This window comes from Tachypleus tridentatus, chromosome 6 (genome assembly GCF_004210375.1).
Source record: "Tachypleus tridentatus isolate NWPU-2018 chromosome 6, ASM421037v1, whole genome shotgun sequence".
NCBI classification, from domain to species: domain Eukaryota; kingdom Metazoa; phylum Arthropoda; class Merostomata; order Xiphosura; family Limulidae; genus Tachypleus; species Tachypleus tridentatus.
In genome coordinates this window covers 66,308,982-66,332,695 of record NC_134830.1, presented here as the reverse complement: position 1 = coordinate 66,332,695, position 23,714 = coordinate 66,308,982, and the positions used below count along the sequence as shown (strand labels likewise).

The 23,714-nt window shown below is 34.1% G+C and overlaps 1 long non-coding RNA gene across 1 annotated transcript; it reads right to left on the bottom strand.

Annotated features, from left to right (window-relative positions):
* LOC143254575 (uncharacterized) lies at positions 1 to 23,376 on the bottom strand. The gene is made up of 3 exons (XR_013030264.1): positions 23,246 to 23,376; positions 22,181 to 22,291; positions 1 to 459 (listed from the first exon to the last, which is right to left on the bottom strand). It is a non-coding gene; the product is annotated as an uncharacterized LOC143254575 (long non-coding RNA).
* Between the last annotated feature and the right edge of the window lie 338 nt (positions 23,377 to 23,714).

Here is a 23,714-nt window from a genome sequence, read left to right as displayed (position 1 = left end):
TCTGATGTCTTATTGGCAAAACTATTTACTTTTTATCGATTATCTTCAAACACACCAATAATTAACAGGAAAAATATATCTCTAACAATAAAAATCAGTAATAAAATAATGTATACAGTACGTTTGCCCTAATCTTTGATTAGTTGCTTGTTTGTTATAGGTGTCACTGAACCTAAGCACTGAAATAACTTATTAATATTATTTTTTCTTGTAAACCTAATAATACGGAACTACAAGAAGTCTTAGATATCATAAACATATACTCATTCACAAATGATATATCTTCGTATGCGCTGTTTGTTAAATTAGATATTACGAGTCTCCAATTAGATGGTGTTGAAAGAGGTCATGGATTGATGCAGCTCCACACAACGTGTTTCCGTAATCTGGCAGTACTGTCATCAACATTGTCAGTCTTGCGACGAGGTTATGCCACTTGAATGAACTTTGTTGTAATCTCTGAAGAATCAAACCAGTGAAGTTTGAGTGAATGTTTGAAAATGAGTGAACATATTCAAATAATATAACATGACAATGATAAAGAGTTACTGAATTATTAATGGTCTGATAAATAACACAATCACTTGACTGCCTTGTGAATCTAAATTTTTGGTTCACTAACTATAGTGACATTGTTGTTTAAAAAATATATAATATCCAGTAGAATTGGGTATTATGGTATTTGTTTTTTAAGAAAGATTAATTTTGCATACACATCTGAAATTTTCCTTATAATTTTGGTGAGAATGAAATAATTTCTCCCTATAGTACTCACCTTGAAAATGAAACTCAACAACTAGTTATACAATAACCAACAAGATAGTTTGTATTTGCATTAAAATCAGTCATTTGTTTCAACATCGAAATGTAACTCTAAAATGGTTCCACTTCGTGCAAGAACAGTTACATAACAGTAGGTCAGGTAATATTATAGCTTTTTAAAAGAGCCATGTTTTTACTATAGGTAATTAAATTTGAATTGAATAAGGTAAAGTTAAACCTTTGTAGGCTTTTGCAAATTCTAGTGAAAGGATAGGAAAGCGATTCTATTCAACTGCAGTGCTTTAGCGCAGAAGATTGATGGACTTTTTCACTCGACTACTTTAAAATAAAGATCTAATAAATAGAATTTAAATAGTTTCATGGAAGTTAAGGTTTGATGAAGATGATAAAAAGAGCTATGCTATTGTTAGTAAATTAATAGAATTTTTACATTCCACTGAATAAAAGTACATTTGTATTAATGAGGCATGAGTTAAGTTGAAGATGATAAACATGAGATTTTTTAATAATAAGAGAATCAGTGAGACAACCCCCCGCTTGTACAGCACAAGTCTACGGACTTACAACACTAACATCAGGGGTTCGATTCTCCTCGGTGGACTCAGCAGATAGCCCGATGTGGCTTTGCTATAAGAAAACACACACACATTAGAGAGACGGACAAATTCGTTAAGTTGCAGAGGTTATTTTTGCGTAAGATATTTTTATCACAATAAATCGGGCTTTCTATTAACAAAAGAGTGAACGTGGTACTGTTAATAAACAAATATATATATGTAAAGTTTTCTCAAACCAAATATGGACAAGCTTGCCACACTTCGATACCAATGACGGTATTTCTGAAAATGGTGGTCGAGAAAGCTAAAATTGTAACAATTCCATTCGACCACACGCCTGTCAAGTCTATCGATGCAAATTCAAAGACCTTTTGGGCCTTTGGTCTGTTTAAGAGTTCACTTGGAAATCGCGAATCCAAGACATTAAACATTTTACGGATAAGAGCACAAGAGGAAAGGGTCGACACTGACATGGCTGTTCCCTGAAGGTTCCTCACGGAAACGTCCCTGTAGAACTGTTGTTTAGAACCTTGAGCGACTATACAGAACGTCATATCCGGTAAAAATACGGCCTTCGGTATTAACATTTTGAGTTTGTTTGTTTGTTTTTAAATTTCGCAAAAAGCTAAACGAGGGCTATTTGCACTAACCGTCCCTAATTTAGCAGTGTAAGACTAGAGGAAAGGCAGCTAGTCATCACCACCCACCGCCAACTCTTTGGCTACTCTTTTACCAACGAATAGTGGAATTGATCGTAACATTATAACGCCCCCACGGCTGAAAGGGCAAGCATGTTTGATGTGACGGAAATTCGAACCCGCGACCCTCAGATAGGTCGAATGCCTTAACCCACCTGGCCATGCCAGGCCTTATTTCGAGTTTACTGACCGTTCTGGAAAAAAAAAGCATAAATAATTAACCAGGATTTTGTGAACTTGTAGAATGTTATAGATTTGCTTTGTATTTTAAACAAAAATATATCTCTTTCACAAGCAGATTTGTATATTTGCACTATAATAACACAAACGGAAATAAAATCAAAATTATCTGCAGATATTTTCTTGGCAAAATATAAAAATGTTCCTCTATACCGAAAAAAAAGTTTGTTTCTAAAAATCGTAAGTAAGTAATGCCCTTTGGTACTTACATCACTCTCTCATTTTTCGCCGCCATCTATCTAGTGAATGTCATGTAAAGTTTTTTGTATCATGTCTCGTGTATCAACGTGAATACAATTGGCCTGGCATAGCCAGGTGGTTAAGGCACTCGACTCGTCATTTGAGGGTCGCGGGTTCGAATCCACGTCACACCACACTTGCTCGTCCTTTCAGCTGTGGGGGCGCTGTCATGTGTCACTTAATTCCCCTATTCGTTAGTAAAAGAATAGCCCAAGAGTTGACAGTGAGTGGTGATGACTAGCTGCATTCCCTCTAATCTTACACTGGATAATTAGGGACGGCTAGCGCAGATATCCCTCGAGTATCTTTGCGCGAAATTCAAAACAAACCAAACCAATAAACACCATTTACTCGAAGAACAAAGAAATGACACGCTCTGAACTCCCTACTTTTCTTAGTTCAGTGCAGGTGCTCGGAAGTCACTTCACTGAGCCGTATAAAAAAATGGAATATGTGTAGAAGAATGTTTGAAACCTGTGCGTAGCAATCTTGGTAATAAAAAGTTTTCTACCACATTTTACACAAGATCTCCCACATAAGTTTCGCAAATCAAGAGATTTTTTAGATGTTAATTTGCTAAATCACTTTTTAAACTTGATCTTATCATAATACATTGTTGTTGTTTTTTAAATCATCTCTTCCTGTGATTGAGAATCTTTTCAATTCTTGGTTTTATAATAAAATATTATTTTCTTTTTTAAAAAAATATCTTTTCCTGTAACTAAGAACCTTTTCAACCCTTAGTTTTATAAATTTGATTTGAATTTCGCACAAAGTTACTCGTGGGCTGTCTGCGCTAGCCTCCCTAATTCAGCAGTGTAAGACTAGAGCGAAGGCAACTAGTCATTACCACCCACCATCAGCTCTTGGGCTACTCTTTTACCAACAAAAAGTGGGATTGATCGTCACATTACAACACCCCCACAACTGAAAGGGGCTAGCATGTTTGGTGCGACGGGGATTCGAACCCGCGACACTTAAATTACGAGTCAAACGCTTTAACCCACCTGGCCATGCTCCTCAGTGTCTCAGCAAAAAGTACGAGGGTTTGCATGCTCGAAATCGGGTTTCGTTATATGTGGTGGACACAGTACAGATAGTCCATTGTGTAGATTTGCGCTTAATAACAAACAAACAAGAAACTGATCACTGCAAATGTTTAAGTTTTAAGAAAGTTTATGACGTTTAATGTGAAGCAAACACTTTTCTGGGATAAGATCTTGTTGATGCTTGATTACTCACAGATAGACGATCCATTTTCATACCGTCCGGCGCTGATGAGGTCCTCACATTTTATCATATTGAGTAATTACAGGTTTCTCTTCCTGTGACAATACTCAGTAGAAATAATGGACTAAATAAACTGGGCGACCTCAACTTTTCTATGTAAAATACAAAGTGGACACCAGCAATAATTGGGGGAATTTATTTCAATATTGACGATATTTTTGTTTCAATATTTTGCGTGACTTGTATGTTCAGAACACACAGATAATTTTACGCGTAAATTTGATTTGTTTGAAATGAAGAAAGCAAAAAGTTACAAAAGAAGTAATCTACGTTTTTTTCCATAACGGGTATCGAACACCCGTTTCTAGCATTATAAGTGGACAGACATACCGCTTCATCCAGAGGACGGTACACACATAAACACTTCAGAAAGTTAAAAAAAAGCAATGGCTATGCGTTCCATTAGTAATACTAGGGATAAATAATATTATTGTATTTTTAATTAAGAGCTTAAAATCACCAGGCCTTTAAAAAGCCTTTGTGAATTATAAGTTCTTAAGATATTTGAGGAAGCGCATATTTCTTATAACTTTGACCAACCTAACTCATCTTAGACATGAAGTTGATTAAAATGAATCTTACTTTCAACTTAATAATTGTTTTGTAGGTTATAACAGCGGCTCTGAAAACTTGGATACAAGTGACATTGAAAAGGTAAGAATATCTATCTATCTGTACGCGAACTTCAAATACAGTAATACTGTTGACAAGCCAGTAAAATGCTGGTATTTTCTGATACAATGAATTTGGCTTTGATATCATGCTCCAGTCTAATTATATTAGCCATCTGATTGCTGCTAGACACAAAGAGGTTAACTAGCGTAAAACACTAGCATTCCAAAAGTCTAGTGCGAAAAGTCTAAATTTTGAAGTACAAGTTATTTCAACTTTTTTTTTTAAGTTTAATGAACGATATGATTTAGTGATAACAGTATATATGTAATATGTAATTTGTCTAATTGCGAGCATGACCATTTAAAATTATTAAAAGGTAATTTTGCTGATATTTTGACAGTTTACGTGTTCATCAGTCGGTTTTTATTTTTACATCAAGCTTGAAATGCCTAGTTACATTACATCTATTGCAGTCCAAGTTAATTATCATTAAGAAAATACTCTAATGGCGAAGTATTTTTCTTAGTTTAGAAGAAAAATACGTTGTTTCATGTGAAAATCAAAATTGGTCTTATATTGAAATTGTTGCATTTTTTCCCCTATGATAGACACCTGCATTAGGTTAATCTGAAGTAAAATCAACCATCTCTTTTTATCATTTGTAAATTTCAGCAAAACTTTTATTCTTCCACGTCTGTAAAGAGCATTTGATATTAAAAACCTTGATATCAAATATCTCTTGCACGCATTTTCATGAACGAACACATTGTAATTTTAAAGGTTTTCAAGTTGTGCTAGAACATTTGGTGTTGAACTCAACGGGTCGAACTCAAGCGATCAGAAAATATAGATCCTGGATGATCATTTTTAACTAAATACTTCCAAATATCAGAAGCACTGAAAGATCATGCCCTCAAATAATATACAATATAATTAAAACAATTAAATGTGACACCACCACTATGTGAAATGATGCTGTCACAAGTAGCTATGTGAATATAACTGTCAGTCACCAAATAATTTTGCTTACCCAAAGCATCATATTTTAAAAGAACTAATATAAGCTAGCCATAAAACTACTTTACTCACCAAAAGGGTCAGATGAACCTTTACAAAAAATACTTCTCTCTGGCCAGACACTTTTACACTTTCCTGGAATAATTCCAAGTGGGAGGATTGCCAATAAGATAAAAGCAACAAGTGCTTTCAAGGATATTTTTCGTGATATAAAATTTTTGTTTCCATTTCTCGTGCTCAACGCAAACAATATAGTAAGTTAAATGAATAGACAAGAAAAAGTAACAGCATGCAGAGTGCATTACAAACTAATCTCCTAATGTAATGAGCAGGCACAACTGAGATGAGTTAAAAGATCGTGGCTTAAAAAGTTTGAAAAGATAAGTATACAAAAATTAAAAAAATACGTAATCAAATTCGAACTTATATTCCTGCTACAAAATAAATAAGCAACAGCCAATAAATTCGTGCTTTCCGTGTGAGTTTGCTCAAACTACGGTATTATATGGGTATAATACAAATTAATACCAAAGTAATCCCAGTAAATACATCTTTGACTGGCTTCTGTTAGTCCCAGTAACAAGTACTTAATGAAGAATGGAACAAATTGACCTATTTAAATTTATGTTTACAGCTCCTCTGTAAAACATGCGTCAACAACAAGAAAATCAGAAGAACGTTTTAAACTAAAATATTTTCAAGCTACATACATCTACGACTTTGATTTATTGAAGGTCTAAATAAATGTGTTCTTTTCTTTCCCAAATTTCAGGTATTTAAAGAAGAAAAGATTTATAGAGTGTATGGTTTTTTTATTCATAGTAAAGCAAATGGGATTATCTCCTGAATCGAACCCCTCATTTTAATGTTGTAACTCCGAAGACTTACCGTTGTAGCAGTAGGATGCCGATATTTATAGATATAATTTATTAATGATGTTAACAGATGAACTACCAATTTGGTAAAGCCTTAGTGATTTAAAAACTACTATACAATATACTGAAGAATGTTGGAAAGAGCAATCGCAATACTGTATATTTCATATTTTTGTATTTATATTTTTTAAATTTATCTTCCATATGGGTAAGTAAAAGATCTGATCGCAAAATAATAATTTTTACCTCATTTCTTGAATCAACCATATTCACCAGAATTAAGACAGACTATCTCAATCATTTTTAAATTCAAAACAGCTTTCAGAATTTCTTGGGGCCTGGCATGGCCAAGTGTGTTAAGGCTTGTTAAGTGCGACTTGTAATTTGAGGGTCGCGGGTTCGCATCCCCGTCGCTTCAAACATGCTCGCCCTTTCAGCCGTAGGGGCGTTATAATGTAACGGTCACTCCCACTATTCGTTGGTAAAGAAGTAGCTCAAGAGTTGGCGGTGGATGGTGATAACTAGCTGCCTTCCCTCTAGTCTTACACTGCTAAATTAGGGACGGCTAGCACAGATAGTTTGGCGAAATTCAAAAAACAAACAAGCAAAACAAACAGAATTTCTTATCAAACTGTATTTATTGTACTGTGTAAGTTCGGTTTCACTTGAATTTTGCATAAAGCTAACTATAGTCTTGTGACTGTTTTTGTAATAGAAATTTCAAATTACTAACATAATGTTGTTTAGTAAACTTGTTTTAATTGGCATTTTAAACTGTAAACAATTCTGAATGATAAGAAAGAGATACATGTGTCCGAAATATAAAATCCTGGCAGATGAAGTATCATCAGAATACTAAACTGATTAGATAGAAATGCTTCATATTATCCCCCTTGTAAGAAATTACAACAGTTTCTGTCAGTTATAATTCAAGTAAATAAACAACTTAGAACATTGTGTTATTTTACACGAGTTTGTGTTTATAAAACTGGATTTTCCTGACAATTTGTTTGTGTTTGAATTTCGCAAAGCTACGCGAGGACTGTCTGCGCTATCCGTCCCTAATTGAACAGTATAAGCGAGTCATAACCAACCACTGGCAACTCTGAAAGGGCGAATATACAATCAAAGTATATACACGTGTTACAGCTTTCTTATGCAAAACATAGGTTGACATTTAAGTGACAGTGTAATTTTTAATTAGTTAAAGCTATAATTTATCTGTAAATTTAAGAATATTATTGTGTCGCAACGAATTTATTTATAACTGATGTAGACATGCACCTATTGTCTTCAAATAAATGAAATAGAAAATCACAAAGATTTCTTTTCAAAGCTTTCGAAAAGACAAAATCGCGATTAATAACATTTCTTTTCCCACTGAAAAAAAAAAAAAACTAAACAAAACTGATCTGATGGTGGTGCCAGTATTCTAATGAAAGTTACCAACATTTTTAAAACTTCGGACTTGTATTATACTTGCCTTATTAAAGAGAGACTGCCCGTATATGCCCGCCTCGCTACATGTTTCTAATCATGACATGTTTTACAACTCCTGCCGTCATTTGTAGCCATTGAAATTAAAAGTTTTGAAGATAAAATGAAACTATGAATTAACACTTGTTCATTTAGATGTGCATATAAATTAAGTAGATGTGCAATTTGACTAATTATTTTGAGCATCAAATTGAATATTCAGTTCTGGTCTTGGTCAAAGTCCAACAGATCCTCTGAAAGTCTACTAGTAGAAAAGAGAATTCAGTCCATAATGGATTTCCTTTTTGAAACTCTTACAATGGATTTTAAATGTCTTACTTTAAAAGCTTTGCAGGTTATTTTAAGGATAATTTTTTATCTTGTAAACGTGAAAACCACGCACACATTTGCTAAAAATGAGGAAAATTCGTGAGAGGATTTTCATATTTTTTATCGTTTCCGATAAATTTCAACAAAGTATAATGTGTAAGAAATGACAAGGAAAACTTTTGCATAAACAATTAACTCCATTTCAGAAACCTTTACTGTCATTTCTTGCTAGTTTTTGCACACTACTTTTGTTGAAACTTATAAACTAACATATACACATGTTTATTAACATATATACGTTTGTTATTTGAACCATGTGGCAATTATCCGTTAGTCAACAACTGGTAGGATACGGGGCTCTGCTAACCTAATGAAACATTAAATTCTACATCGAACAGCCTAAGCTTTATTAGAAACTCAAATATTGCTGTTTTTACACCAGTAATGTCAACTATATTGTATCAAAGGTAAGACATTAGAATTATTACGGAATGAGTAATTCAAAAACAGAATTTAAATGCCAGCCACGACTTCAGAAGCTTTTAAGTTTCAAGAAGGCGGGTGTATGTGTTTTCTTATAGCAAAGCAACATCGGGCTTTCTGCTGAGTCCACCGAGGGGAATCGAATCCCTGATCTTAGCGTTGTAAATCCAGAGGGGGACTTCTAGAAGGCAACCAGAGAAAGTGTACACAGCCCTGAGAAAAGCGAATAACAAAAAACCCAAAAAAACAAGTGATATACATGGCTAGTTTTCTACATCTGTAAACTTATTGTTAACCATCAACCATGGCATTCGTGTTTTTCTAGAAGAACATCTTGATAGTGGAACATATACAATTTTCCCAGTTTATCTGTCTAGAAAATCAACATTCCAACAGGTACCTCAGGAAAGTAGTCAACAAATCAAGAGCCTAAAATATAGCCAGTGCTTCATCTTTCAACACATCAAGTTCCAAAAGTCATATCGGATGAGATATTTAGTGATTATACACACTTGTGAATTAACGTAGAAGACTTAGTAATAAAACTTTTATCGCATTATCTTTGTTTGTAATGGTACATAAACCATGATATCATTGTTAGCTTCATCCTGCTAGGAAGTTCAGAGTCGACAAATGTTTTAAAAACTAATTTAAACATTTCTTACGCCAAGTGAGAAAGAAACAAAGAGCCAAATTACAGCGAATAATCAAAAAAGATTAAAAATAATGCTCATGAAGAAAATAAATCTTCCGAAATAGTAAATACCAAATAGTTTTACACAGCTAAATCATTTAGTCGGTAGTCTGTAGGACATGATCCCAGTAAAGTCAAAACATAGGTCAGCCTTTCAATAGAACAATAGGTTTATTATTATACAAAACCCGAAGTGTTAAGGATTCGCTAAATAATTTAACAAAGTAACTGGTTCTATTGTAAATTGTCTTATATTTCACTCAGTAATAAATCTCTATTCAATAAGTCTGGAAAGCTATATAGTTTCTCTATGAAAAACAAGAAGTCTACAAAGCCTACAATTTCGCGTCCTCTATCCTTAAAAAGAGGTTTGTAAGGGAATATCGTGTGTTAAATTTTACTCAAAAGAAGAAGAAGCCAGTATGGATGTATAGTTTCTCACCTTCTATCCAAAACAAGAATTCTGTAAGGATATGTACAGTTTTTCACCTAATCGAAATAACATATCTGTAAGGACATATAATTTATTTAATGTACATTTGAAATTCTGTCGTACACTTCTTCGTGTGAGCCTTTGGTGGGCCAGAAAATATTGGTGTGACTTAAAGTTTTGTTAGTTTTACTGATATGTGATACCACGCATATTAAATATTAACATCATGCTTAGCCAGTCTGTATTCTCCACTTAATAAAAGTTGGTACATTCGTTATTTATGAAAGGCAAAGAATTTTAAAAATAAAATAAACTTTTCTAGAATTTAAGATTTAATTTCTGTAATTGCTAACCTGCTATACACACTACGATTTTGAAATTGTCCTATAATTAATAACTACCTAAAAAAATTGTGACAAGTAATCTTCGTCAGTTGGTCGGCTAACATTCAGGTACTAATTTGTAAATCTTTCCAATTTTGATTTTCACTTTTTATCATTTTACGAGACTGATAGATTGAAATTAAGCAAAAAGCTACACGATTGGGTTATCTGTGCTTTGCGCATCGCGGGTATCGAAACTCAGTTTTACAGACTTACCGTTGTGTCACTAGGTGGATGTTTTGTATTTTATAGGAGTTGTCAACTTTTTATTCAACAAGCTAATCCATGTAAGTGCCACATATAGTGAACATTTTGTGTTTTCCCTTTGATAGCTAGTTTCGACGCAAAGCCACGTTGCATGTCTCTAAGCTCACTGCTGATTCAGGAAACTTTTGCTTCCGATAGCAGCGTTTTTCTACTTCTTTCAAGTATATAATTTCTTATTTCAGTGCAAGACTACGTACACAATGATCACTCTGCCTCGCCAAAATAAAATAGTGCAATATCTTGAAAATCTTTTAAAACAAATACCCTGATGTAGCTACACAGGCCTTATGTTCTCAACTTGTGTAAACTGTTTGGATCAATACAGATAAAAAATTGAACTCATTTCGTAAGATACTGAAAGAATAGTTGACGTTTTGCTTTGTGACAACAGTTTAATTGTGATCAACTCAGCAAGAACATTTAACAAAAAGATTGATACTTACGAGTAGTGTAGATTAGGTTTACAATAGTAAAGCAAAATGATTTAAAATAGCTGGTGTACCAGTTTAACTTTCATTGAAGACATAAGAGATCAGATCCGACCACCAACCCCTATATCACCACTCAAAACATCATAATGAATCATTAGAAGTTTGATAAAGATCGACAGAATATCCGGGGGAATACATGGTAGTCCTCGGGGGTAAGCTAAGGGGTCAGATTCGAACGCGTTATCTCAATGTCATTTCAGAGCCCTAAAAATGTACCCAAAGTCTGTTCAGATCTGTCAGATACTAAAGGCGTTGAAAGCAAATACACAAGGACCCTGGAGAGTGACATGGAAGCCAGATTCGAATGCCAAACCCTCTTTGTCGCTCCCTGGGGGGTCTGAAAGTTCCATGTCATGTTTAATTGAGATCGGGCGAAAAGCAGTGGCGTGAAAAGCGGATACATTAACTATATTCTGTAGTATTCATCTCTGTGTTTACTTCCATAGTAGCTGAACCTGAAGAAACTATGGAAATAATGCTAGACACAATCTAACCATTAGTTTAACAAAGCTTTCAGAAGTTACGATTGAAATGCCGAAAACCAGCAGATGATTTCATTATAAAACAAACAAACTAAAACTTTTTGTAGAACGGTGATATAACTTCAATAGATGACAAAACAAAACAAAAATATCAGTAATACGACGACATAGCTTTAAAAGATGACAAAACAAAAACTTTTAGTGGTACGAGGACATAGCTTTAATAGATAACAAAACAAAAGCTTTCAGCAGTACGATGACATACCATCAATAGACAACAAAAGAAATGTTTTCATTAGTACGAGAACATAGCTTTAATAGATAACAAATCAAAACAAAACAAAGTCTGCTTCTCACGATTTTGATTATGATACTCCTTTTATTTCCGCCTTAGGAAAATAGTAGCGAAAGCTATACTTATAACACGTAACCATTCAGGTGTAGTACACAAATGGAAGAGGGACAGGAAACTGTGCTGGGGACATAGCTGTTCTGACGACCACATGTGTAGCTCAACATCTTTGTTTCACCCATCAGCTAGTGTTCAGTCAGTAAACAGTCACAATAAAGCATTACTCATCCTAATAACATAATAGTAAAAGATTCGGATGACTTTGATAATGAAAACGTAAATTATTGTTTCTGGGTTTAGTTTCTTTGTGGAATGTATTATCAACGCGCTGTTTTCGGTAGCTCCTGTAAAACACTTCCTAAACCCATTCTGGCTGAACCAATGCTGGTAGTAATACTGATATAAGTTAGTGTCTTATTTGTCCCGTTGAATAAAAGTACTTCACCTTTCTTCATATACTGCAAAACCGCGAAATCCAACTTCGTGTATCAGTAAAGTGAGTGATTTTCGGTTGATATGTTCCTATTACAGGACGAAACTGACATGCATATCATAACCTCTATCCTAACCTCATCTATTTGTTTGATGTTTTACGTAGTTAAATTCATACAACTAAATGTTTCTCTTATGTATCGTCTGTTGCTACTTATTGTGGTTTTTAAATCTTTTCTCTGTTTCATTTATTCTGTTAAATTTTAGGAGTCTCAGCTCAATGCTTACATTCAATAGCTATTAATAGCAACGACAAACTATAGAACGTGTGAATTCTATGGCTGGTATCCGCGTAACGAACGTTGTCAGAGAAAAATAGGTGACATTCAGTAAACATGCGGAAGGTGTTTCCAACAGTGACGTAACAGGTAGAAATGATTAACAGTTACAACAACTGCTAGAAGCAATTATTCCCCATTGGTTTTAAAGCAGTAAAAACAAGTTATTATGCTCCCGTGATAATAATCAAGCATTTAAGTGGATTTAGCTATGGCATGACTGCAGGGAATCCTTTCGCGATTTTTGTTTTCATGATATTCTCCGGCGATTGGGAAGAGTGGAGAATGTTTTGACGTAGTCTTTTCCCATTTCCATCAGAGCTGGGAAAATTCGGCAACTTATCAATGTTTCATAAATGATCTCATTTGGACAATGTTAGACCTACTATGTATTTAAGCCGATAACAGGTTTGTTAAATTGAATTTAATGTCTGTCCATTTTCAATTGTAACTTTAACACGACCTCTGCTGGCTCAGCTTTATACGTTTGAGGGCTTATAAAGCTAAAATTCGGGATTCAATAGTTGCAATGGTACAGCACATATAATCCATTTTGTAACTTTGTGTTTACCAACAAAACAAACATAATTCGACACCACTTGCTTCTTTTGTTTTTGAATTTCGCCCAAAACTATTCAAGAGCTATCTGCGCTAGCCGTCCCTAATTTGGCAGTGTAAGACTAGAGATGAGGCAGCTAGTCATTACTGCTAACGTTTGGGCTACTCTTTTACCAACGAACAGTGGAATTGATCGCCGATTTATAACGCCCCAAGGCTGAAAAGGCGAGCATGTTTAGTCGAACCCGCTACCCTCAGATTACGAGTCGAGTGCCTTAACCACCTGGCCACGCCGGGCCCTTTTTACCTTAAAACCATTTTGATAATGGAAGTTGTTCATAACGTTGATACATGGACATTTTTACCAACACCCTGTTGTTGTCATCTTATTCTGAAATAATAGGTAAAATAGCGTGTCACGGAGTGAATCTGAATGTGAAATCCCACTATTTGAATGTAGTAGTCTAAGAACTGACAGTGCGTTTGGTTGACTAACTACTTTCCTTCTAATCTATTAGTTTAAAATTATGAGGCTAACACGGCTTTATTTTTGTAGCATTGTTCGAATATCCGAAATAAATAATTGATACAAAATCTTACTTTGCTCAAGAAAACTGACCTTTCTCTGAGACGAAATAAATTAAAAAATTATTACGAAATTAAAAAATAAATTCGTTAAGTTGTTCCTCTTATCGTTTCACATGCTTGAACTCCGACCCAGCACACATCACTTTTTATATGCTAACCCATTCGTAACAAGCTCTTTATGTTTTATAGATTTAGATATCCTGCCTGCTTTTGTTAGAAGGTGATCTTGCTACAAGCGCTTAACACGTTTTTATCGTTCTCTTCTTGATTAGATTGTCTTGAATTCTGTGCAGATCTACAAGATGGCTTTATGCGCTAGCCGGTCCTAATTTAGCAGTGATGGACAAGAGAAAATTCACATATTAAATACCATCCACCGCCAACTCTTGTGTTTATCTTTTACCAACGAATAGTGCGATTGATCGTTACGTTATAAGGCTCTCACGACTGAAAGGATGAGCATGTTCAATGACTGGGTTTCGGATCCGCGACCCTCAAATTGAGAGTTAAGCCCAATAACCATAAGCTATTCTTCCGTAATACTGATTTTGGTTTGATTAGGTTAGAAGACTGGATTTGGAGAGGTTTTGTAATTATTGCATTATAATAAGTGTATATTCTTAAGCCTACATGATTTTTACATAAGTGGTTATTTGAAGCACTACCAGTTTCAAAATTTATTTTTTGTCATTTGATTCTACATTTGGTATTTTGCATTACATATGCCTTTGCAGTAACTTAATGTTGAGCTAAAACTAAATGATAACCAGCGCTACATCAAATGATCTGTCGTAGTCAAACTATGTACTGCTTAAAGCAGGTTATTTATTGCATATCGTAGCTTACTTTCCTCTTACGTTGAGTGATTGTGTGTGATAAGAAAACCTATACTCTGGTATAAAAGTAGTTAATGGTATATTACAAAATGCATTTGTTATATTACTATTAACAAATTATGTACGACAGTAGCCTGAACGACATATGTATATATATCAGTAATGATATTATATAACCAGGTATCAATGGCAGTTCCTGAAGAAGGTTCTAGACACGTTGACACATCGCAAAGCAAGCTTTTTTGTCTCCGCAAAGCTCTCATTTCTTTCCCAAAAATTCAACCATAATTAAAAGTCGTTTGAAGGAGTTAATGTAGAGAACATGATGATCACCGAGTGCCTGACATTATTTAATAATAAACTTGAGCAGGTCGAGATGTTATACGTGACCAACGGTTGAAGTTTGAACAGTTAATTTAACCTGTAATGAACTAATTTACCATATATTCTGCAGCAGCTCCAGAATTGGTGTTATTATTGCTGTGTACGGATGGCTCAACATTGCGAATATAAAATACACTCGAATACCTCAGGATCACTAACATTATTCTTTAGTGCGAAACGACCAAGTGAGTGATCTGCGGGGAATCTAACCCTGGATTTTAGTGTAGTAAGATCATAAACTTACCGCTGGTCACCGTGTGACAGGCCATAGGGTGACTATGGTATATTTCCCATCATCTCCTTATTTACACAGCAGTCAAGCTGATTCCATGGAATTAGTTTTGCTTTAGGGTCAGTGTACTCAGCTCTTTTCCAATATTGAATATATGGCCAAGTGGTTAGGAGTGCTCGAATAGCAATCTGTGGGTTGCGAATTCGATTCATCGTCCACCAAACAGGCTCGACCTTTTAGCCATGAGAGCGCTATAAAGTAAAAATTAATCCCATTATTCGTTGGTAAAAAAAAGTAGCCCAAAAGTTGGTGGTGGGTGGTGATGACTAGCTGCTTTCCCTCAAGTCTTACAATACTAATTTTTTATTCCACTTTTATTTCATGCTACCGCTTATGTTTTATGTGTTTTTGAAATTTGCCACTGGTAAGAAAACTACCGAGAAATGATCTTCTCCATGATTTCTGGCTATAGCATCAGATCCATTTCTTCATACAAATTACCTTTCGAAGTCGAAACTTAAGAGTCAATGAATATCGTGTAACCGATATATGTTCACATGAATTATGTATATAAGATGAAACTCAAGACTCTAATACTAATGTATGTAGTTACTACACATGCGCACAAACTACATTTTGAAGTTGAAACTCAATTAAGATATAACATTTTTTTAATTTTCCAGATTTCGCGCAAAGCTACGTTAGAGTTACCTGCGCCAGCTGTCCCTTATATTAAACTGATACACAAGAGGGAATGCAATTGGTCAACACCAACCCTTGAGCTACTTTTTTCAGATCAAAGAATGGAATTTAACCGTCTCTTTTATAACACAACCTTGACTACATACTGCAGAACGCGTTTTTTTCTGTAACAGGACTCGAACCACAGAGCATCAGCTGTATACCCTAGCACACTAACTATTGGGCAACACTCATCCAAGAGACCAATAATTATCGTACATATTTTTTCATTTTCATAATCTAAATATTTTTCTTTATGTAACAGCGTTGTTTTTATAATACATAAAGAAATAAAATCACTCTTCACACAAAACATAAAGAAATAAGCTCATTCTTCCTACAAAACACAAAGAATTAATCTCTTACATATAACTGTAAGTACAATTATCTAATTCGTACACATCTCTTTTCGATGTTGAAAAGTGGACACATTGATATGATATACGTTTCATTGAAAATACTTTAACAGTAAATAAAATGTTATAAGAACAAAAGCAAGGCTCGATAATTTTTTTTATAATCAACTAAGAGGTTATATATAACGGTAAACAGCACATTTATGGATTTTAGTCATAACTGTACGATTCTTATTTCACAGAAGCGTAAAAATGTGGTTCTATAGGTAGTTAAAACTATAGTTGAAAATGTGGTGTTATAACGTTCTTGGATACAATATATCAAAACACATTGTTACCAGTTAGAAAGATTCTTGGATATTCCATCACATTTGTATCTGAATCCTTCATAGCCCTGAATTTTGATACTATCGAGATACAGCGCTAATATCTGTAATAACATAAATAGTACTTGGCGTATTTAAATTTGAATAATACCTTATGTGGAACATGAGCTAAATGGCTAAACCAGCTATTCCTGTTTTACAACATTTGACCAGAGGGAGGACAAGTTGTAATTATTTGACATGAGGCTACACAATGGGCAACTTGCGCTTTCTTCATCGCAGGGAATGTAATTCCTGACTTTTGCGTTGTTACGTCTATAAACTTTCATCTGACCAATTGGGATATGAGAGGGAAGGCAACTATTCAACAGCACCCATCGTCTACCTGGCTACTCTTAACCGAATAGCGCAACTGAAAGTTCTGTATACTCAACATCATAACGTGGACTCGAATCTCTGAGTCCAGGTCTGTAGCCTGGACCTCCCAATTGCTTAGCGTATTTTTGAAAGCCTATAGCGCTAAAACCCGGGTTTTGTTACTAATGGTAGGGACAAACAAGCTGTAGCCCAGCACGCCAGTCCCAAAATCGGTGTCAAATAAGTTTGTTTTATGTAAATCTTTCTGAAAATCGCTCTTAGAAATCTGTTTATGGGAAAAGTGTAGTATATACCTAAAATGAACTATGAAAGGAGCCCATACAGAGCTATAAATAAGAAATGTGTATCAAAAGAAGTTAAAAATGTGTTCAGTAGCATTTCACATTTGTAGCTCGTGTTCAAAACTTGTGTAAGATGTAACACATTTAAGTTTTTAAGAAAACCTGGATAATAATGATAGCAATTAATCTGCTTTTAATTCCTGTAGATGTAAGATAACTTCAATCTCTACCTTCTAGTAGAGGAGTATAACTTACGTTTTACAGTTTAAAATAGTTAAAACTCAATGCAGTCTATCTTTTATTGTAGATCAGGAAACAAAAGTAAGAGATGGAATTCTGACAGTTCAGCCTCTTGCGCTTGAGTTGAAAAGTAAAATAACCTACTCTGTATCATAAGAGTTAGAACGTATGTCGCATGTATTACGCAGATCGAACAGGTAACAAACAAGTAGACATTGTTTATGAAAACGACACCTGCCCATGTTATTATTCACCTGATGAAGGAGGGGACAGGTTCGACTACTGATGTTGAAAAATTTTTTATTTGATTTTTGCAATGCAAACTTAATAAATCAATAAGAAGAAGTAACCCAAACGTGTCTTTAGTTTAATTTGACAGTAAAGCTTTACAACTGTAAAGCTTCGTGTTGGGTATTTATTCAGCTTCACTTTGTAGATTAAGGAAACTTATGTTTCTGTTAAGCTTCTTCAAACTGGCATAAATTCATCAAAAGCTGTTTAATAAACTCTCTGCAACATTTCATTGTTCCAAACATTCACTCACGAAATTCTTTCTTCTAGAAACAAATAGAGTGTGATAACAAAGGTTTTGTATATCTCAATTCACACTGAGAACGCTATAATTTGATGTTCAATATCTCTAGTGGGCGCAATACTCTGAACTGAGTTACAAACAGACAATCACTTCTCTTAAGTATATAGATCTTTAGATCTTTATAAATATTGGAAGAATAAGTTCGCTCTTCCCACAGATTACAATGAAATAAGTTCACTTTTCGTAGAGAACGTAAAGACGCCCCAGGATGGCCGGGTATCAAAGAGGTTCTACTTGTAATCTAAGGGTCACTGATTCGAATCCCCGTGGCCCTAAAAATTATGGACGGCTAACGCAGATAAACCTCGTGTAACATTGCGCGAAATTCAAAAACAAACAAACCGAATATAAAGAAATAATCTCTTTCTTCCTACACAACTTAAAAACTAAACTTCCGCCTTTTATAAAACATAAATAATTAAAATTACTTTTATTACAGATCACAAATAAATGAGATCATTCTCTCTATAGAACATAAAGAAATGTGTTCCACATCTATTTCTTTCTTTGTAATCAAAACTATTCTTAGACTCTTATAATACAACATACAACCAAACTGAATTGAAAATGAAACTGTAAATAGTATTATGTAATTTGCTGGTCCCTCTGGCCGTAGAGCAACATTGTCATCAACTAAGCAAGGTGTATATATATATAAATTATTCTGCTGTTTCACACGTACTTACTTGTACATATGATAATTAGGAACAAGAAAAGCATGTATTTTTAGTTCAAGAAAGATGTTTATCTTTTCTCTAAAATATTACCCTACGCCTAGCCAGTCTATCATATAACCTGATTTTATATCGTGGTTGAACAGCTTCAGGCACGAAAATGTTCATTTGGCTCGATACTAACACGAGGAATTGAACTTGACACGCGCAAGTGTTCACTTACAACGTTTGCCGCTAGACAAGCAAGATGTATTACGACAGTTAGTATGGAAGAAATTGTCTCTAAAAGAAGGCAGCTAGGAAGGACCAGGGATGTAAATCAGTCTTCACGTGGTGGTTTTATGAGAGGAAAGACTCTTCCTTATAGCCCCTCATTCAGAGTTGAGATGACACGACTAATGTCATTGAACAATGTTACAATTGAGCCAAATATTCTTACATTTCACGTTGCAATGACACATTGTATGTTGTTCTTACCGCTATAAACATTATAGCATTAAACGTTTAAATTATCGTGTTTAAATAATTTCTTATAAAGAAATAATCTGTTGATTCAGAATTCCACGAAACTTACCTCAGAACAATTTCCAATATGTGAGGTTTCTGCTTGATTATGAGGTATAAGTTACAATAACTTTGGAGTCAGAGCAGTTAGTTTGGTGTTATTATTTGTTATACTTTATTAAATACTCATCACACAATTAGGAATTATTACAAGTGTTTTTAAATAAAATAAAAGCAGCTGCTATCTCAAATGTAAAGCATGTTTATTACGATATTTCTCTGAAAAAAATCAAATATAGTGCGCAGAGAGTTCCATAATTTGAATCCGAAACAAACTTATAAACGCAATCACTTCGAAAGTTTGCATAGTTGCAAATAACAGTATCAAGTTTCTGTACACCACTTGGAATGGCAGTCGCATTATTAAAAGCATGATGTTTGAACAAGTGTAAACAAACTCCACGATCTTCTATATCGAGTTTGTTGTATCGTTATAACTATGTACATTTTCGGTACCATTGCGTTGATCCTTTATCTTTTATGACATTTTATCTTTAGATGAATAATTTTGGTAAACCCTGTGTACTGAAAGTTTACAGAACTCACAATACATTCTACTGGAATTCCGAAGTTTTTGGCATGAATTTTCTGCGCATTACACGAAAAAAAATTAAAGAGTTTTTTAAGTCTGCATTGTAAAGGGTAAAAACTCCTCCTGATCACCTTAAGTTACATAAAAAATATTGTTTTTAGATATCCTATACATATAACTATATATGTAAATTATTTTAGGACCAGAGATAACAAACACAGAATAATATGACAGGAAAACTCACAATTTCACTGAAATAGCAATAAAACATGGACAACGAAACAAAAAACTCTCAATTTTAATTAAATATGAATCAAAAATGGCGCAATTCTAATAAACATTTTTTGTTTATTTCAATTTTAATTTTTTTTTACACGCGTTTCATCATATTAAACTTTGAATAGACTTTTATCATTCTTTAACTGATGAGCCTTAAACTTCGTGTATTAAGTTATGTGTGTTTCATGTTGAGTGACACAAAAACAGACTATTCAAGACTGCAGTTCTCTGTTTCTCGTGACGTTTTACTCCTATCTGTATAAGATATTTTTAGTTCTTTCATAATAACAAATACGATTTCTTACAAAGAACCCTTCTTTTCTTTTTCTAACACTTTAAGTCCAGTGTGTTTTAAGCATGTTGAAGAACTCAACATTATCATTCTATTTGCGATGTTCAATAAATAGAATATTAAGCTTAGTGTATTTTATATATGCGTTGGAGAGTTTGAAAGTGTCATCTTATTTTAATTATTGAATAAACAAAAAATACTTTGAATTAAAGCCAGAACAAGATCGCCAGTCATTTATAAATAAGATAGTGTTTCAATTTATCTATATCCATACATTCATTTATAAATAAGATAGTGTTTCAATTTATCTATATCCATACAGTCATTTATAAATAAGATAGTGTTTCAGTTAATATATATCCATGCAGTCATTTATAAATAAGACAGTGTTTCAATCATCTATGTCGTTACAGTCTTATTTTAAAAATACTTTCTAGGACCAATATTTTGTTTTAACAATACCGCAGCTTGACCTTAAACATTAATTTAGCATGGCGAGACACCAGAGTTTATTCTAGAGACATAAAAAGAATTGACGGAAACATTTCTTAGTGTTCGGCAAGAGCTGGAATTATATAAACAAGAATATTCAAACAAGTTGGAGTTTAATTTAGTAATAAGGATTTTTATGTTCTATGTAATAGAGTTTTGATAGAAATCGTATCTTACGGCCAGCATTTTGAAAAATAATTTGAAACACAAATCAACAGAAACTGTACAACATGTGCTTGTTGTTTGCAAGAATTCATTTTCAAGTGAACCTAGTTGAAGATCACAAAGAGCTAACCAATTACTAGCCTTAATAAAGGTGTCTCACTGTTTGAATAAGGTTTTTACGTTCTTCTAACATCCCAAGAAGAACACTCACTTGTTGACGCATCACTGTAACGCCATTTCGAGATAAATGTTAACCATACACTCACTAAAAAGAAAAAAGATCTCCAAATAACCTAATGAATACCCGTGTTAAGGCGTTCGACTCGTAATCCGAGGGTCGCGGATTCGAATCCCGGTCACACCAAACATGCTTGACCTCCCAGTCGTGGGGGCGTTATAATGTTACGGTCAATCCCACTATTCGTCGGTAAAAGAGTAGCCCAAGAGTTGGCGGTGGATGGTGATAACTAGCTGCCTTCTCTCTAGTCTTACACTGCTAAATTAGGGACGCCCTCGAGTAGCTTTGCGCGAAATTCAAAAACAAACAAACAAACCTAACGAATACCCTCATTCTTTTTCTTTTCCTTACTCTAACACATGAAGAATGAAAGTGAAAGTAGGTTATACAGGGGGCAGAAAACGTCATCACCATAATGTTCTCCACCTTCAGATCTTTCTGCGACAGCTGTACTCAACTCTGGATTAAGGAAATATACTAGCTAATGACAAGTCAATATGTCTGGGATATTTTTATCTACGAAATTCGTTAATATATATGAAAAAACTGCAGTATTTTGTAAAACGGACAAACAAAATTTAGTAACAGATATTCTGTTCGTTAATAATAATAACAAAATAACTGATCCTTATCTGCATCGCGAGGGAAGTTTGTTTTTTGTCACACATTCTGCCAAACTTCTTCAAGGAGGACATAAAATTTTCTCGACAAGTTTAACTAATTTGCAAATATTTTTTTGTAAAACTAGATGACGATAAATGAAAGTCAGTAGGTGTTGCTGTTAAAAATACTTTTAAATGCTCAAGCTTTCTGCCAGTGTACAGACATTTTGATTAATCCTATTTACGCCTATTCTTGTATTACCTTCGCTTTTATCTTTTATAGATGTTTTATTGTAAAGATGTGTGCTACAACCTTTTATGTAAAAACTTTATTATTTGATAACACTTTACCTTTTCCGTATGGATAGTTTACGGTTTCGTCGATTTTGACGACAAAAAAAATCGGGTTAGGACGTGTGAACTTTCAAGGCTAAATGTGAAGCATTTGTTGATATCAATTAGCTGAAAGAAAAAAAAAACATGTTAACCGGCTTACAAGATTATTTAAGTTTATATAATGATAATATAATAATATGATATGTGTATTAAATAGGTTTTGTGTTTCTTTGCACAATACGACCTTCAGTAAAACGAGAGTTATAGTACGTGTATTGATCGTTCAATATAAGCAGCACGCGGCGCCATGCAGTAGGCTAGCTGAATAATCATATACGTACACATATATCTATACAATATAAATGCCAACGTAGAGGTCGAATGGATCACGACAATCACACGTCAGGTACAGCTGGGTTTGTCACCACATGTTTATGTTTTATTTTTTCTTTTATATGACAAAATTAATATGAAAAGTAAACACGTGCTAAACTGAGTTCACCATTGTTCAGTAAAGCATAAATTAAGAATGCAGTATAATTCGGGCTTTTTTCAAACTTACACTGAACGAAAATTGTGTGTTCATTCGTTTTTTAAGTTTCCTTTCGCTAGCAGACATATTTGTTTTCTCAATCCATTCATTAAACTACAGGATTTTCCTTTACATCTTAAACGGCTGCAACACGTGTCACAACAAAATGTGGCTATATTGTCTCTTGTGGCTTAATATGCAAATAAAGTCAAAGAAGGAAAGCTGAAAATAAAGACCCGAAGCTTAAGAACTCTTTTTATAAATGGTTTGCTTTGATATTTTATTTAAAATGAACGCCGAAAATGTTACGAAACGATCTTAAATGAATCATGTTTATTAACTTTGTTCATAGACTTATATTTGTGTACTGAATGCAAATGACTAATGATTAAGAAGTTAAGGCCTATGTTTATCATTTAAATCGTGGGAATATGACGCACTTCGTATGGTATCATATGGTACGAAAGATCAGGTGTAGTTTATGCCTTATTATTAATTGCATGATATCTACAACAAAGTAACTGCCTAAAAGGAAAGTCAACTATTACCTTCTGCTGTCGTAAAAAAAAATAAGGTAAAATTAATCAACTATTTCCTCAAGACGTCACGGATCCATCCACGAAAAACCGATGGACTGAGCGTTGCGTGAGAGGGTTTGAAAAATGTCGCGCACTGTTAGGTTGACATTAGTTCGAGAGCGTGAGGTCATCCCAAGGTTATAGAAGCTAAAGACTAGTTTTATCTTGTGCTCTGCCAAACTGTCTGACGTGAATCAATGACGCCCAGTTCTTTTACTGTGTGGCCCTTTTACAGTTAGTATGTTATACAACACTTAGAGATACAAGTACTTCGTTTCAGTTTGACAGTTAAACAAATTCTTCATATTGTGTACATGCTGTCTAAATGAATTATGTAATAACATTTACTACCTATCATTCAAAATCCCAAATAAGATACGGTTCTTAGGAAGTACATCCATTATTATCCGAGATTGTTTTAATATAACTACTTAAGTGT